Source organism: Urocitellus parryii, chromosome Y, assembly GCF_045843805.1.
Source record: "Urocitellus parryii isolate mUroPar1 chromosome Y, mUroPar1.hap1, whole genome shotgun sequence".
Classification (NCBI taxonomy): Eukaryota; Metazoa; Chordata; class Mammalia; order Rodentia; family Sciuridae; genus Urocitellus; species Urocitellus parryii.
In genome coordinates this window covers 15654645-15667118 of record NC_135548.1, presented here as the reverse complement: position 1 = coordinate 15667118, position 12474 = coordinate 15654645, and the positions used below count along the sequence as shown (strand labels likewise).

At 31.4% G+C, this 12474-nt stretch overlaps 1 pseudogene; it reads left to right on the top strand.

Moving 5' to 3' along the window:
* LOC144250938 (roundabout homolog 1-like) overlaps nucleotides 1-12474 on the top strand; it is a 142993-nt pseudogene that overhangs the window by 55629 nt on the left and 74890 nt on the right.

The window sequence follows — 12474 nt, the reverse complement described above, 5'->3', positions numbered from 1 at the left end:
TTCTTTTCTACACTTTGCCTAGGATGTTCTTGCTATTATTTAGGCCCATTATCTTTTCTTCTGGCCTAAGTGTTTGTCAAAATTGGCTGCTTTCTCTGTTTATTAAACCCAATCTGGAGACTTCTGAAGGATCTATGGAGCTAACTTCTTTTCTTCAGAACAGAAAAGTCTTTCCTCCAACTCCTATATAATTTATTTTCAAACATTTATCATCTTTCGGACTCATGCCTCCTGAATATGAAAAGAAGATGGAAGAAATATGAGGCATATTCTCTGCCTCCCTAACCTCCTTGCTTCTCTTTCCCACTCCCCACCCTTCCTTGTATTTTTTTCCTAGCTGGTCTATCCAAAGATTATTGTCTGAAAGTATATACTCTTAGATTATAGAATATCTCAAAATAAGGAGGCTTTTGATGCTACATTCAAAACAAGGAAGAGAATCTTAGAGCATCTTTTTATTCTCTGTGTGTGTGTGTGTGTGTGTGTGTGTGAGAGAGAGAGAGAGAGAGAGAGAGAAAGAGAGAGAGAGAGAGACCGACCAGTGGGAGAAGGATGCTAAATTCTCCCCAATTTTTTAAACAGTTTTAAAAAAAACTATTATTTAATTATATAATAATATTTATATATCTTCCAATACTTTACACAGTTATTGTTTTTCCTTTTTAGACTCAAAAGGTACCATAGAATTTTACAATGTCATACCTTATATGCATGATGTGAATTTATGCATAACACATATTTCAGGCTTTGCTTTACTCCCTCTTCCTTCCTCACCAAAAAAGAGGAATGTAGGTGAAAACAGTATATTTTTATTTAAATTCAGCCTCATGGCAAATTTTCTAATCCTTCACCCCTTCTAAATTCTCTTCTAAACTAAGAAAATTTAGAGCTATCACTATAGATACTGCACAATGTTGCTAGATTAAGAAAAAAAAAACAGTAAATTTTACTCTTTTTAAGAATGTATATTCATGGCTGGGGTTGTAGCTCCGTGGTAGAGTGCTTGCCTGACACATGTGAGGCACTGGGTTTATGGTTTGATCCTCAGCACCACATAAAATAAATCAATAAAATAAAGGTTTCTGTTCATCTACAACTAAAAAAAAATTTAAAAATATATATTCGCTTTTTAAAGGTATTTTATCTGCCTATTTATGTATTCACTTTACAAAGTATTTTTGCCAAAACATAATTTTTTCTCATATTCTAAAAGTGATAACTATTTTATTCAATTTATAATGATTACAAGTGAAGGAAGGGTGAAAATTGGTTTACCCTTAAAAGATTACATTACTTTTCATTGCAAAAGGGCAAACTTTTCAAGCAGCTTTAAGTCTGCTTTATCACTTCTTAGCTTCCCACGCTTTTAAAGACTTCAGCTAACTATTCTCAAAGGTGTTTTTATATCATAAGGAATTATTTAAAAACATATTTCATATGTGTATGTAGTAAATATTAGGTTAAACAGCTCTTAAAAGTTTAAGTGTAAAATCAAATCTATTCGGTGTCCTATTGCATGTGTCTCTACTAACTGATAAGTCAGTAGGAGAATTTGTACAGAGACATGATTTAGTCCAGAGACCTGGAAGCCATTCTTGGCTTAACCATCTGTGAACTTGAGAAAGTTATTTAACAATTTAGGTTCTCTGTCTTCTCATGCAGAAAGAATGAGGGTTAGACTCTTTAAGTTCTAAGGTCTCTTCCAGTGCCAGCATTTTATAGTTTTATTGTTTTATTAGAGGTAGAGACAGACAAGCTTTTCCTCTTTGCTAGAGTGAAGGGGACAGGTTAGATGTGCTCTGAACCTTAAAAGTGGAAAGGAAAGTGGAGGGGAGCTAGCCTAAGGGTGGGAGTTGAGGTCCCCCATGAACCCAGAACTTCAGAGTTAGGATTACAGATAAGCAGATTCCTAGCCACTCTCCCTTTTCCTGTATCTTTCTGATGTAATCAACTGGACAATAATGGGCACTGACCGTTTTATAGAAGTGTTCCTGTTCTCTGTATGAAAAGAGAATCCTTTTACCTGACCCTAGGAGAAATGTAGATAAAGGGGAAATAGGTATAAAAAAAAAATTAAGTAAGTTTATATAATGTGGTCTTTAGAACAGAAGTGAGGGATGAAAATTTCCTTCCGGTGAGTAAAGGGATTTTATGTGGAGGATTTATTGGCTTTTATTTGTTTACAGAAACTGGCACAGATGCAAAGGGATGTTAATCTGTGAGCAGACAGGTTTTCATTGGGACAGGAAACATCATTTCCTGATAATCTTGGTTGTTAAAAGCTTAAATGATCATTCAAAATAGAGTTTTCTCAACAATCTCTGATGTTTAAGAAGCTTCTGTGTTAGAGGATGTGCTTACCTAACTTTTAAGATCCTTAACAGACTGAAAGTTGTCATTGATATGATATGCAAATGTAATAGTCTGAATTTCTTATATTGGATTTTAATTAATAAAATTATTCTAATGCTGTGACCCAATTGTAGTTAAAAACTCTACACAAGGAAAGGGATATTTTAAGTTTTAAAGTTGCTGCTTTCCAGTTATTATCTTGTTTTTTCCTATATCATATATTTTTTAAATATTTAATGAATTTTAAATTACAAAAATAGGTAAAAAAATTAGAATTATTTTTCTAGTCTTCTGACTTAACTACATTAGTTTAATGGGATCAAACTTATTTTCACCAATTAAGCCAAAAATAATTTCACAATTTTTGTTGATTCAAAGAAAAATTTTATTTTGACAGTTCATTAGGTACTCTTGTATTAAATGTTTCTTCCTGTCATTTAACAGATACTATTGTTAAAGTATTATGAAATGTAAGAATGCCTACCTCCTCTATGGTTTTGAGTCTAGTTATGAAAGCTAGTGATACAATAAATGTTAAGCCTGAGTAATAAGATTTTTTAAAACATTTTTTCTAATTGAATGAGTGAAAATTATGCTAAATTTTTACTTTAGAATAAAAAAATAAAGAGAAATTATTTCACTCATTTTTATTATTGGAATGTGTGATTTAAAATGTGTTTTTGATTTACCTTAACATTTTGCATGTATTTTCCATATCTGCCATTTTATGGCATAGTGCATATATAGCAAATATATAACAGAGAACCTTGCCTCTGTTTTATAAGTCTACTATTTTATAGCATCAGCCCTTCATTTTTTATTTAAACTACAGGAATATTTAGTAAGTCTAATTAATTTTGAGTTACTAGCAGATATAGGATCTATTTATTTGAAGTAAATGTAGTGTGGGTTTTGACTCTACTAATATGGAAAAGTACTGCATTTAACAGTAATTCTATGTATTTTTAAAATAAAAGAATTGTTTTGAATTAGTTTGAACATATATAATTTGAGCTTTCTATATTAAAATGCCCAACGTTTCAGCACTAAAATTAAGTAAGGTGATTTTGACTTATATCTAAGGTTATAAAAGTTTTTTCTGATCTTGTAATTTACTCACATTTTTTCTATAGATCTTCTCATCTATAATATGCAAAAATTTAAGTGAAACATTTTAAAATATCTTTCCTGATTGACTTATAATCATGGACCAATAGCATCTTGTCCATGTTAGAAATGCAGAATCTCAGGCCACTGCCCTGACCCATGTAACCATAATCTGTATTTTAACCAGATTGTCTGATGATTTGTATGTTTATTCACATGTGAAAGCATGATCTGAGTGGAATATTATTGGTAGCATGAATCTTTTAAAAACTAGTCTGTTGATGGAGTTATGGGTTTTAACATTCCTTATCTTTAAAAGATGATCAATTTTGATCTCTGTATAGCCTTAGTGGCTAAGATTTATAGTGTTTTTAAATCCATTACACATATAGTTATCTAACCTTTCTTCTGGTAGCAAAATGTAGAGTCATTGAAAAATGTTTTATAATTTCATGGTTACCATCAATCGTAGCTCTGCCATTTAATCATAGTAAAGATTTGAAGATTTGTTTCTATTTTTCTAAAATTATTCATAATTACACTTGAAATGCTAACAAATTTCCATCCATAGTGTGCTTATTATATCCAAATATTAACATGTTTTTTTTTATTTTACATTAATAGAAGGATCATTGTTAAGTCAAATCTTATACTTTTTCTGTTTCATTTTATGTTTCCTTAATTTTATTTATTCCATGTTTTCTTTTTTTTTGTTTTGTTTTAGTTGGGTCTGGTAAGTTGACATTTTATTCGCCATCTTCTAATCACCGTGTCACTGTGACTGGAACTTCTCTTCCCCTTTCCATCCATACCCTTCCGTGTCCTTCAACCAATCAGCCTCCATGTTTCACTTGTCATTGGCCACAAAGACAGACTGCACAGAATAAAGTCTGCAGGAAGTATGGGTAACTGGCAAAGAGTAAAGGTAATGGGGTTGCTAACTTTATGTCTTTATTAAATCATGTATGGTCTGCATCCTTTAATTTCTTCTGTCCTTAAATAAGTGATAAGTGCTAGGATTGATTGGTTAAGTACTATTTCAATTTACATCTTACAAGATTAAACAAACAAACAAAATATATGTCTAGAGAATAATTTGGTTTTTCCCCCTTCAGAATATTTATTAATTCATGCATGTCTAGGTTTTCATAGCTATAAGTCAGTAATAGTATTAAAGTTCTGTTGGTGAATAGCCTTTGCACTACAAGCTTTCTTGCATTCATTTTCATTTCTGTGTCAGATTCATTTCATTTTATATGAAATAACTACATGGTTTATCCACAGTTTATCAAATTTATTTTAATAAACATTTGTCCCTCTATAAAGAAAGCATCCTCATGTTTCTAAGCACTTACCTTAGGAGAAGGCTTTATTATTCTGTAAGCTTCTAGAACACCATTTTTAGAGAATTTTACATGAATATGGTATGCTAAAGGGTATGTCACCCTAAAAGGTTCTCTCTCACTATTCTATAAGCTAAAAATTGACACAAATATTACTGAAATGACATTCCGTATTAATGCAGATAGGATGGACTGCTCAATAATTGTGATGCTGTCAATGGCTATTTGGGAAAAAATTGCTTTCTTTATGCTACCATATATACAAAATTATAGTTGGATTAAAAATTAAAAATAATAAGGGCATTAAAGTATGGGTGCAATTGGAGTTGAATATTTATGTAATGTATTATATTCTATACATATGTAATGGTATATTACACAATACCATTATCATATCATTTTATTGATACAATAACAAAAATATTGCCTAAACAGATTAGAAGGAGTATTAACAAAATGAAAAAAGACATTTATAACTGACATGAAAAGTTTTATCTTACCAACAGTTCTTAGAAATCAGAAATAAAATATAAATAAACATATGAACATAATATCCAAAACAAATAGAGCAGAACCCTCTGAACTGGGGCCAGAGAATCAGTAGCAATAAGTATATGAGCCACCTCTGAATCGGGAAGTGCTTGAGGAGGTAGCTGTGTCCTGTTCTCAGAGGCAGAAAGGTAATGTGAAGACACATACTTAAACTCACAAAGGTAAAAATATTAATTAAGAGGAAAGTCTATTCTGAGGTTGGCAATGATGTTAATGTTCAGTGTTGATAAAATTTGGGAGAAAAGGCAATTTGTGTGCTATTAGTGAAAATCTCAGTTGATTAAAAGTATTCCTGAGCACAACTGAGCTATTTTTTAATGTGCTCTAGACCTTTGCATATTTTCAGACTTTGTAATTTTGCCTCTAGGAAATAATCTTGAATATCTTTAGGAGAAGGGTGTTAATCTTACACCATCTTTAAAAGTGAAAACGAGAAGAGTCTAAGAGTGGTTAAATAATTTAAGATAATTTGTAAATTGGTTATTGTAGAGTCATTAAAATGATATTATAGGAGAATATTTTAAAGCCAGTTTGCATGGTAGAATTCTAAGTGGCTTTTCTGTTTTTCCTCTTTGTCCAACTTTTCAAATTTTCAACACTGAATATATATGACATTGTCAGTATGATTATGCATATTTGATCATAGAAAGTTTCAATATTTTATCCTTCAGGGGCTGGGGATGTGGCTCAAGCGGTAGCGCACTCGCCTAGCGTGTGTGCGGCCCGGGTTCAATCCTCAGCACCACATACAAACAAAGATGTTGTGTCCGCCGAGAACTAAGAAAAAATAAATAAATGTTAAAATTCTCTCTCTCTCTCTCTCTCTCTCTCTCTCTCTCTCTCTCTGTCCCTCTCTCTCTCACTCTCTCTTAAAAAAAAATTTTATCCTTCAGAAAACTCCAATATATCCTCGCAAAATTCAAGTAGATGCATTTGATTAATGGCCTCAGTCTAGATTGGTAAACACAATAGATTGATAAATAGAAGCAAATTTAGTCCATGATTTTTTTTTCTTAGAGATATGGCTACATCTGACATCTAATGTGAAAGTAGAGGATTTTTGTATTTTTTTGTTGTTGTTTTTTGGAGACAGGGTTTTGCTACATTGCTCACGCTGGCCTTGAACTCCTGGTCTCAAGGTATTTCTCCTTCCTCAGCCTGCTAAGTAGCTGGAACACCCTATCTGTCACTGAGGCTGGATGAAGAGGATTTTTAAAAGCTTTATTTCTGAGACATGTCTTGTGGCTGATGTCACTGTTGATGTTGGCTTGAGAATATGCCTACAAAATACAGTAAATTCATTTCCAGGCAAATATCCTGTGTAGAAGGATTGCTTCAGGATAAATGTAGTTAGCATGAGGGTTTGTGTGCCTTGTTCCCCACCAAGTCTTTGAGGTTTTGAAGAGAGCTGGCATTTTATAAAAGAAACACAGATTCTGGCACACATTCTTAGACATGCTCCTGAGATTTCGGAAAGACACCACCCGAAGATTTTGCTTGACTAAATGGTTTGAACATTTATATTTTCCTACTCAAATTCCCTTCATATTGGAAAGTCATATTCTCCCACTCATCTGATTAATCACTTGGTTTTCTTTCATTGTAAGACACCAAACTCTAGACTAGGTTTTGTTTATTATCCATTCAGTCCTTTCAATTTCTTGGTCTGATTTCTGTGTCAATTATTCCAACCCTTAAGTAAGGAATAAAATGCTCCTGTATGGATTTGTACTGGAGGAAAATCCCGAAAGGATGATGTACATGCCTATTATTATACCTGGGTAATGATAGTGTTTGTTAAATTCATGAGTAAACCACTCAATTACAATCACAGTTTAAAAAAATTATAAGCTAGAACTTCACCATTACCAAACTGAACTTAAACTGTATCTTCTAACTTTGTATTTTCTTCCCTATAAGTTAGAGGACATTTGAAAGCATTTGACCTGATTTTTCAGGTCTCCTATAATTTTCTAGTCAAATGGTATAATTTCTACTAAACCTCAATTTTCTTTAAAAAAAAAAGAAAGAAAGCATAGAAGAAAGCACACTAATCTAGAAGTTAGGAGATCTAATTACTTTCTTCAGTTTTGCCATAATACAATCTCAGAAAAGTCATTTTACATTTCATTTTTAAGGGATTTTATATTTTAAATATATTTATAAATAATGTACATATTAAATAGACTTTAGTGTTTTTTAATGACTTATGTATTTAAGTACCCAGAGTAAAGGGCATGTCAACTATTTTTTGTAAATGCATAAGTTTATAAGTGTATTATATAATACATACTATACATATATTATACATTTGCTGCAGTTGACTAGAAAATATTAAACAAGAGAAAGAATCTTAATGAATACTGACTTTTAGTAACAAAGAAGTAAGCAGAATGGTAACATTTGCAGTCTAATCTGAATACAATTTTTGATTCATATTTACTTTGGGGAGGTACCTTAAGTGATGACTGACATAAGTAACTGAAAATACTTTTAAAGAAAACTTTAGAAATAATGAAAAATCCTTAAAAAGTGTATTAGAATAATCCTGTCCTGCTAAATGTCTGGCTTGAAACATTTGTTCACTTGAATTTGAACTGAGACAAGAGAGAAGAATAATTAGGTGTTTCAGACAGCCAGCCGATAAGAAATGGATAGGAAAGTGTAAACAGTAGGTAAAAGGATTTAAATTCAGTACATATTTTTCCATCCTCAAAACTCATCCTCAAAACAAGATTTTTTTTTCTTTTTTGGGGCCAGGATTGCTTAGTCAGCACACCTAATGTTTCCAAGTGCCATTGCGCCCAATGTAATTGACACAATTTTGTGACACTCTACTTACCGCTGGATGAAGTGGCCATTTAAGCCTGTATAAATCAAACAGTTTGGACAAAGCTGGCAGTATTTATAATGTCAGGATGAGCAGATGTTTCAAATTTGCCCTCATTTCCATATATATTCTGTTTGAGCATGCCCTTGCCTATGTAAATGAAGGAAGCATTTGACTGCACTATTGCTTTAAATTCATTTCTATTCAAGCAACTGGACTGAAGATTTGAAATATTATAATTTGCCTGGTAGCATTTCAGGAGCTTTTGAGTTAAATTGAAGTAATTTCAGGACCTGCCTGCATCAGAAGGTCCTTGTGTATATGATTAAAGTTCATTCACCTTTAAGCACTCTGAATGAGAAAAGATAATATTTATTCATACATATTTCAGGTACTCTTTGAATGTGAAGGGTCAAAATGTAGCTCAAGAATTATCTTAAATTTGAAGGTTAATCTTAGGAGGTCAAGTCATTAAAAAAAAAAACCTGTTCATAATACATCTCTATTTCATTCTATAAATATGCACTTAACAGTTTAACTTAAAATTAAGGGTGAAAATTGGTCAATTATTAGTAGTATACATAATGTGTTGTATAAAAATAAAGGCAGCACTTGGGTTATCAGGAAGCTGCCTCAAAGTTGGGATCTTAACTGCATGCTTCTGAGTCAATGTAATTTTTTCATCTCCTTTAGAACCTCCACATTTTGTTGTGAAACCTCGTGACCAGGTTGTTGCCTTAGGACAAGCTGTGACTTTTCAGTGTGAAGCAACAGGAAACCCTCAACCAGCTATTTTTTGGAGGAGAGAAGGGAGTCAGGTACAACCTTTTACTAGTTTTGTTTTTGTTTGTTTTGTTTGTTTGTTTTTAATCAGTAGAAATGGGGGCCTGTTCTATGAGAAGAAAAACCAATGTGTGATGTAGCTATCTAGCTGTTCCATTAAGAGAATCCAGAAACTGGTCCCTCTCAGAATGAGAGGAGGCAAGCTATTTTCCTTGCTTAATTCTCAAAGCAGTATTTTCCTGCTTCCATTTGGTACAGAGGGTGGTATGTAGAAGTCACTGTTGTATCATGTAAGTGTTATTTTTATTTCTACTTCAGAAATATTAAAAAAACTACTCTTTTTCCACATAATTGAATTAGCATTTCTGTTATTCAAATATCTAGAATTAAAAAATTAAGTTCCAAATTTTCAATTCTATGAATATTTTAACAAAATTATCACAGGTGAAAATAGGTTAAAAATCATAATTGATAACTTATATATATTGATATTAATTGATATTGTTAATCATATTATTTGCAATTATATGTTATGTAATTACATATTACATACCATATTCAAGTTTTTGTAGATGTTCCACATCTGAGATGATGAGTTAATATTGATGTCACCTAAATTATAAGTTCATTATATTCTTTTAAACTGTCAAATCTGATCATTATTTGCCAGTAATCCTATTTTCTAAACATTTTATAATCCAGAGTTTTCTATCCACACTAGAATATAGAGATCTACACTCTTTTAAATTGACTCTTGGGCTTCCATTTAATAAGAAGAAATATTAAAATAATTTAAATTATCTTTTTATCTCATTTCTTAATGACTTCCCTCTCACAGGAATGCAAAACATTTCTCTTCACTTATTTTTGATGCTTGTAAAAAACTGATTCTTATTCATTTTTAATAGTTATTCCTGACCATTTTTGTTTTTGCTTGAATCAATCTTCGGTGTTTTGTTTCATTGTCTTGCTTCTAATGTACCCTTACAAATAACAAACAGGTAGTTTACTGATGGAACTCAATAATCTTTTATAGACAATATGTTCAAGTTCACTTCTGTTTTTACTTTGGTAGACAAATATTGATTTATGGTATGTAAACTATCATTTTTATACTACTATAATGCTGGATTCTAGGATACTCCAGTTGGCCTCCCAGGATTAAATTTGCTGATAGCAAGTTAAAGACAAAACAGAACAAAATATTTTAATGCAGTAGGAAAAATTGGAAGTAGATTATAGAAGAAAATCTGGATAGTAAAAAGAGTGAACCCACTAGAAGATTTTCTTAATAGTATAATATATAGATGATTCACTTAAGTTATTTAAACTCCAGATTAAATTTCCAAAAAAGTTTGGTTTCATGTGGTTTGGTTTAATGATACAAGTCATTTTTCGTTAAAATTTTTATCATTACATATGTATCTGTGGATCACTAATTAATCCTTAATAAAAATGATGTATGCTAAAAAGCACCAAAACTCTTTAAAACAAGCAACTTTATTTGATTAGAAGAAAAGTTGATATTCTTTATTTTATGAACTTCAATTAGTATGGATCATTATTATGCATGAAATGTACACTCGAAGAAGCATGATCTTTTGATTCAGAACAATATAGAAATTTCAAAGAAATCCATTCTAGAAAGTTTTACCTTTTTTAAAATTTATTTTTTTTAATTTTGTACCAGGGATTGAACCAGGGGCACTCAATCACTGAGCTACTCCTCAGTTCCCAGGCTTTTTTCTTTTTATCAAGACAGGGTCCCAACTAAGTTGCTCAGAACCTCAATAAATTGCTGAGGCTGTCTTTCAATTTGCAACCCTCCTGCCTCAGCCTCCCAAGCCACTGGGGTAACAGGTGTGCACCATTGCACCTGACAAATTCTTACCTTTTAATATGAAAATCTGGATAGCAACTGTTAAGGTTCCTGGACATTTATAATGGGCAGCTAATGAGATACTGGTCATGATGCCAAAATGGTATTATACTCCATTATAATTTATAAGAATGAATCAGAATTCTATTCTGCTTATGTAGTAAAGGTCTTAAGGTTTTTCTGGTAGCAAAATGTAAACCAAGGATTTTGTCATAGTGGGCTTACATGTATAAAATCTTCTATACTAATGATACCTAATATCCTTATGTTGTTTCAAAATTGATAGTTATAAGACCATATGTCAATATTGAGATTGATTTAAAATTTTACATGATCCTATTTAAGCCTGCCTTGTTAAATCCATGTGTGTTTAATGATGTTTAAACATGTACACATCTTTATATGTGGGTATATGAAGAAAGAATATTGAGTTTATTTTTGTATATATATGTGTGTATTTATACATATTCACATATATTTATAAATGTATATGTAGCTTTGCCAAAATGTTGGAACCTAGCATTTAACCTATTTTAATTCTTTCCTCCCAAATTCTGGTTTTAGAATCTGCTTTTCTCATACCAGCCACCACAATCATCCAGCCGGTTTTCTGTCTCTCAGACTGGTGACCTCACTATTACTAATGTTCATAGATCTGATGTTGGTTATTATATCTGCCAGACTTTGAATGTTGCTGGAAGTATCATCACGAAAGCATATTTGGAAGTTACTGATGGTAATGTCAAACATTTATTTCAGAACGTTCAATTTGTCCTAGGATCTAGAGATAATGTCAATAGATGTATTTTTTCCACTTTAAATATTTTTACAGATATTTTAATGTAAAACTTAAGAGTATATTTATACAATAATAAGTTCAAACTTTTACTTTAATATAAATGAACTAATGTCTAGTATCAAGTTAGATTCGTAAAAGCATAACAGTTATCCAAGGAGAAGTTTATAGTTGTACACAGGAATATTTCATGTTTTGGAGATGAAAAGATTATTTTGCAATCTCTTATTGTAAATTATTGACTATTGTGTTTTCTCTAAATTAAGGTAACAAAATGAATTGGTCATAAATCCAAAGTCTAACAACTCACAATCAATGATAGTGAACAAGTTTTTTTTTTTAAATGATCTGATGTTATTCTGTTTATCAACATCTTTGAATGTGATAGGTTAACACCAACTATAAAGATATGGTTAATTGAGAATAATCTCCAGATTATAAGAGAGTAGTGATAGTTTGAAGCTCAAAGAGAAAAAATACCTATAAGGGTATGCAATGTATATATGTATACACATCTATTTCTACATAAGGAAGATACCTATAAATACATTGGATGAACACAAGTGGTTTTGCAGAACCATTGAAAGCATAGATAGTACACACAATATATTAGTCTATGTGTAATCCGGAAATATTTCCAAATTAAAAATAAAACTGAAAGCATAATACAGTTAAGAAGTTTGTTGCTTCTAAAACTAAATATATTAGAGCAATTGAAATGATTTTTTACCCCCAATTCTAAACAGTAGGTAAAGGAACATGTTAAAGATGAAACAAATGTCTTTCAAAGATGGTGATGGAACATGAGTCAGGGAAGAGAATCAGTAATAAA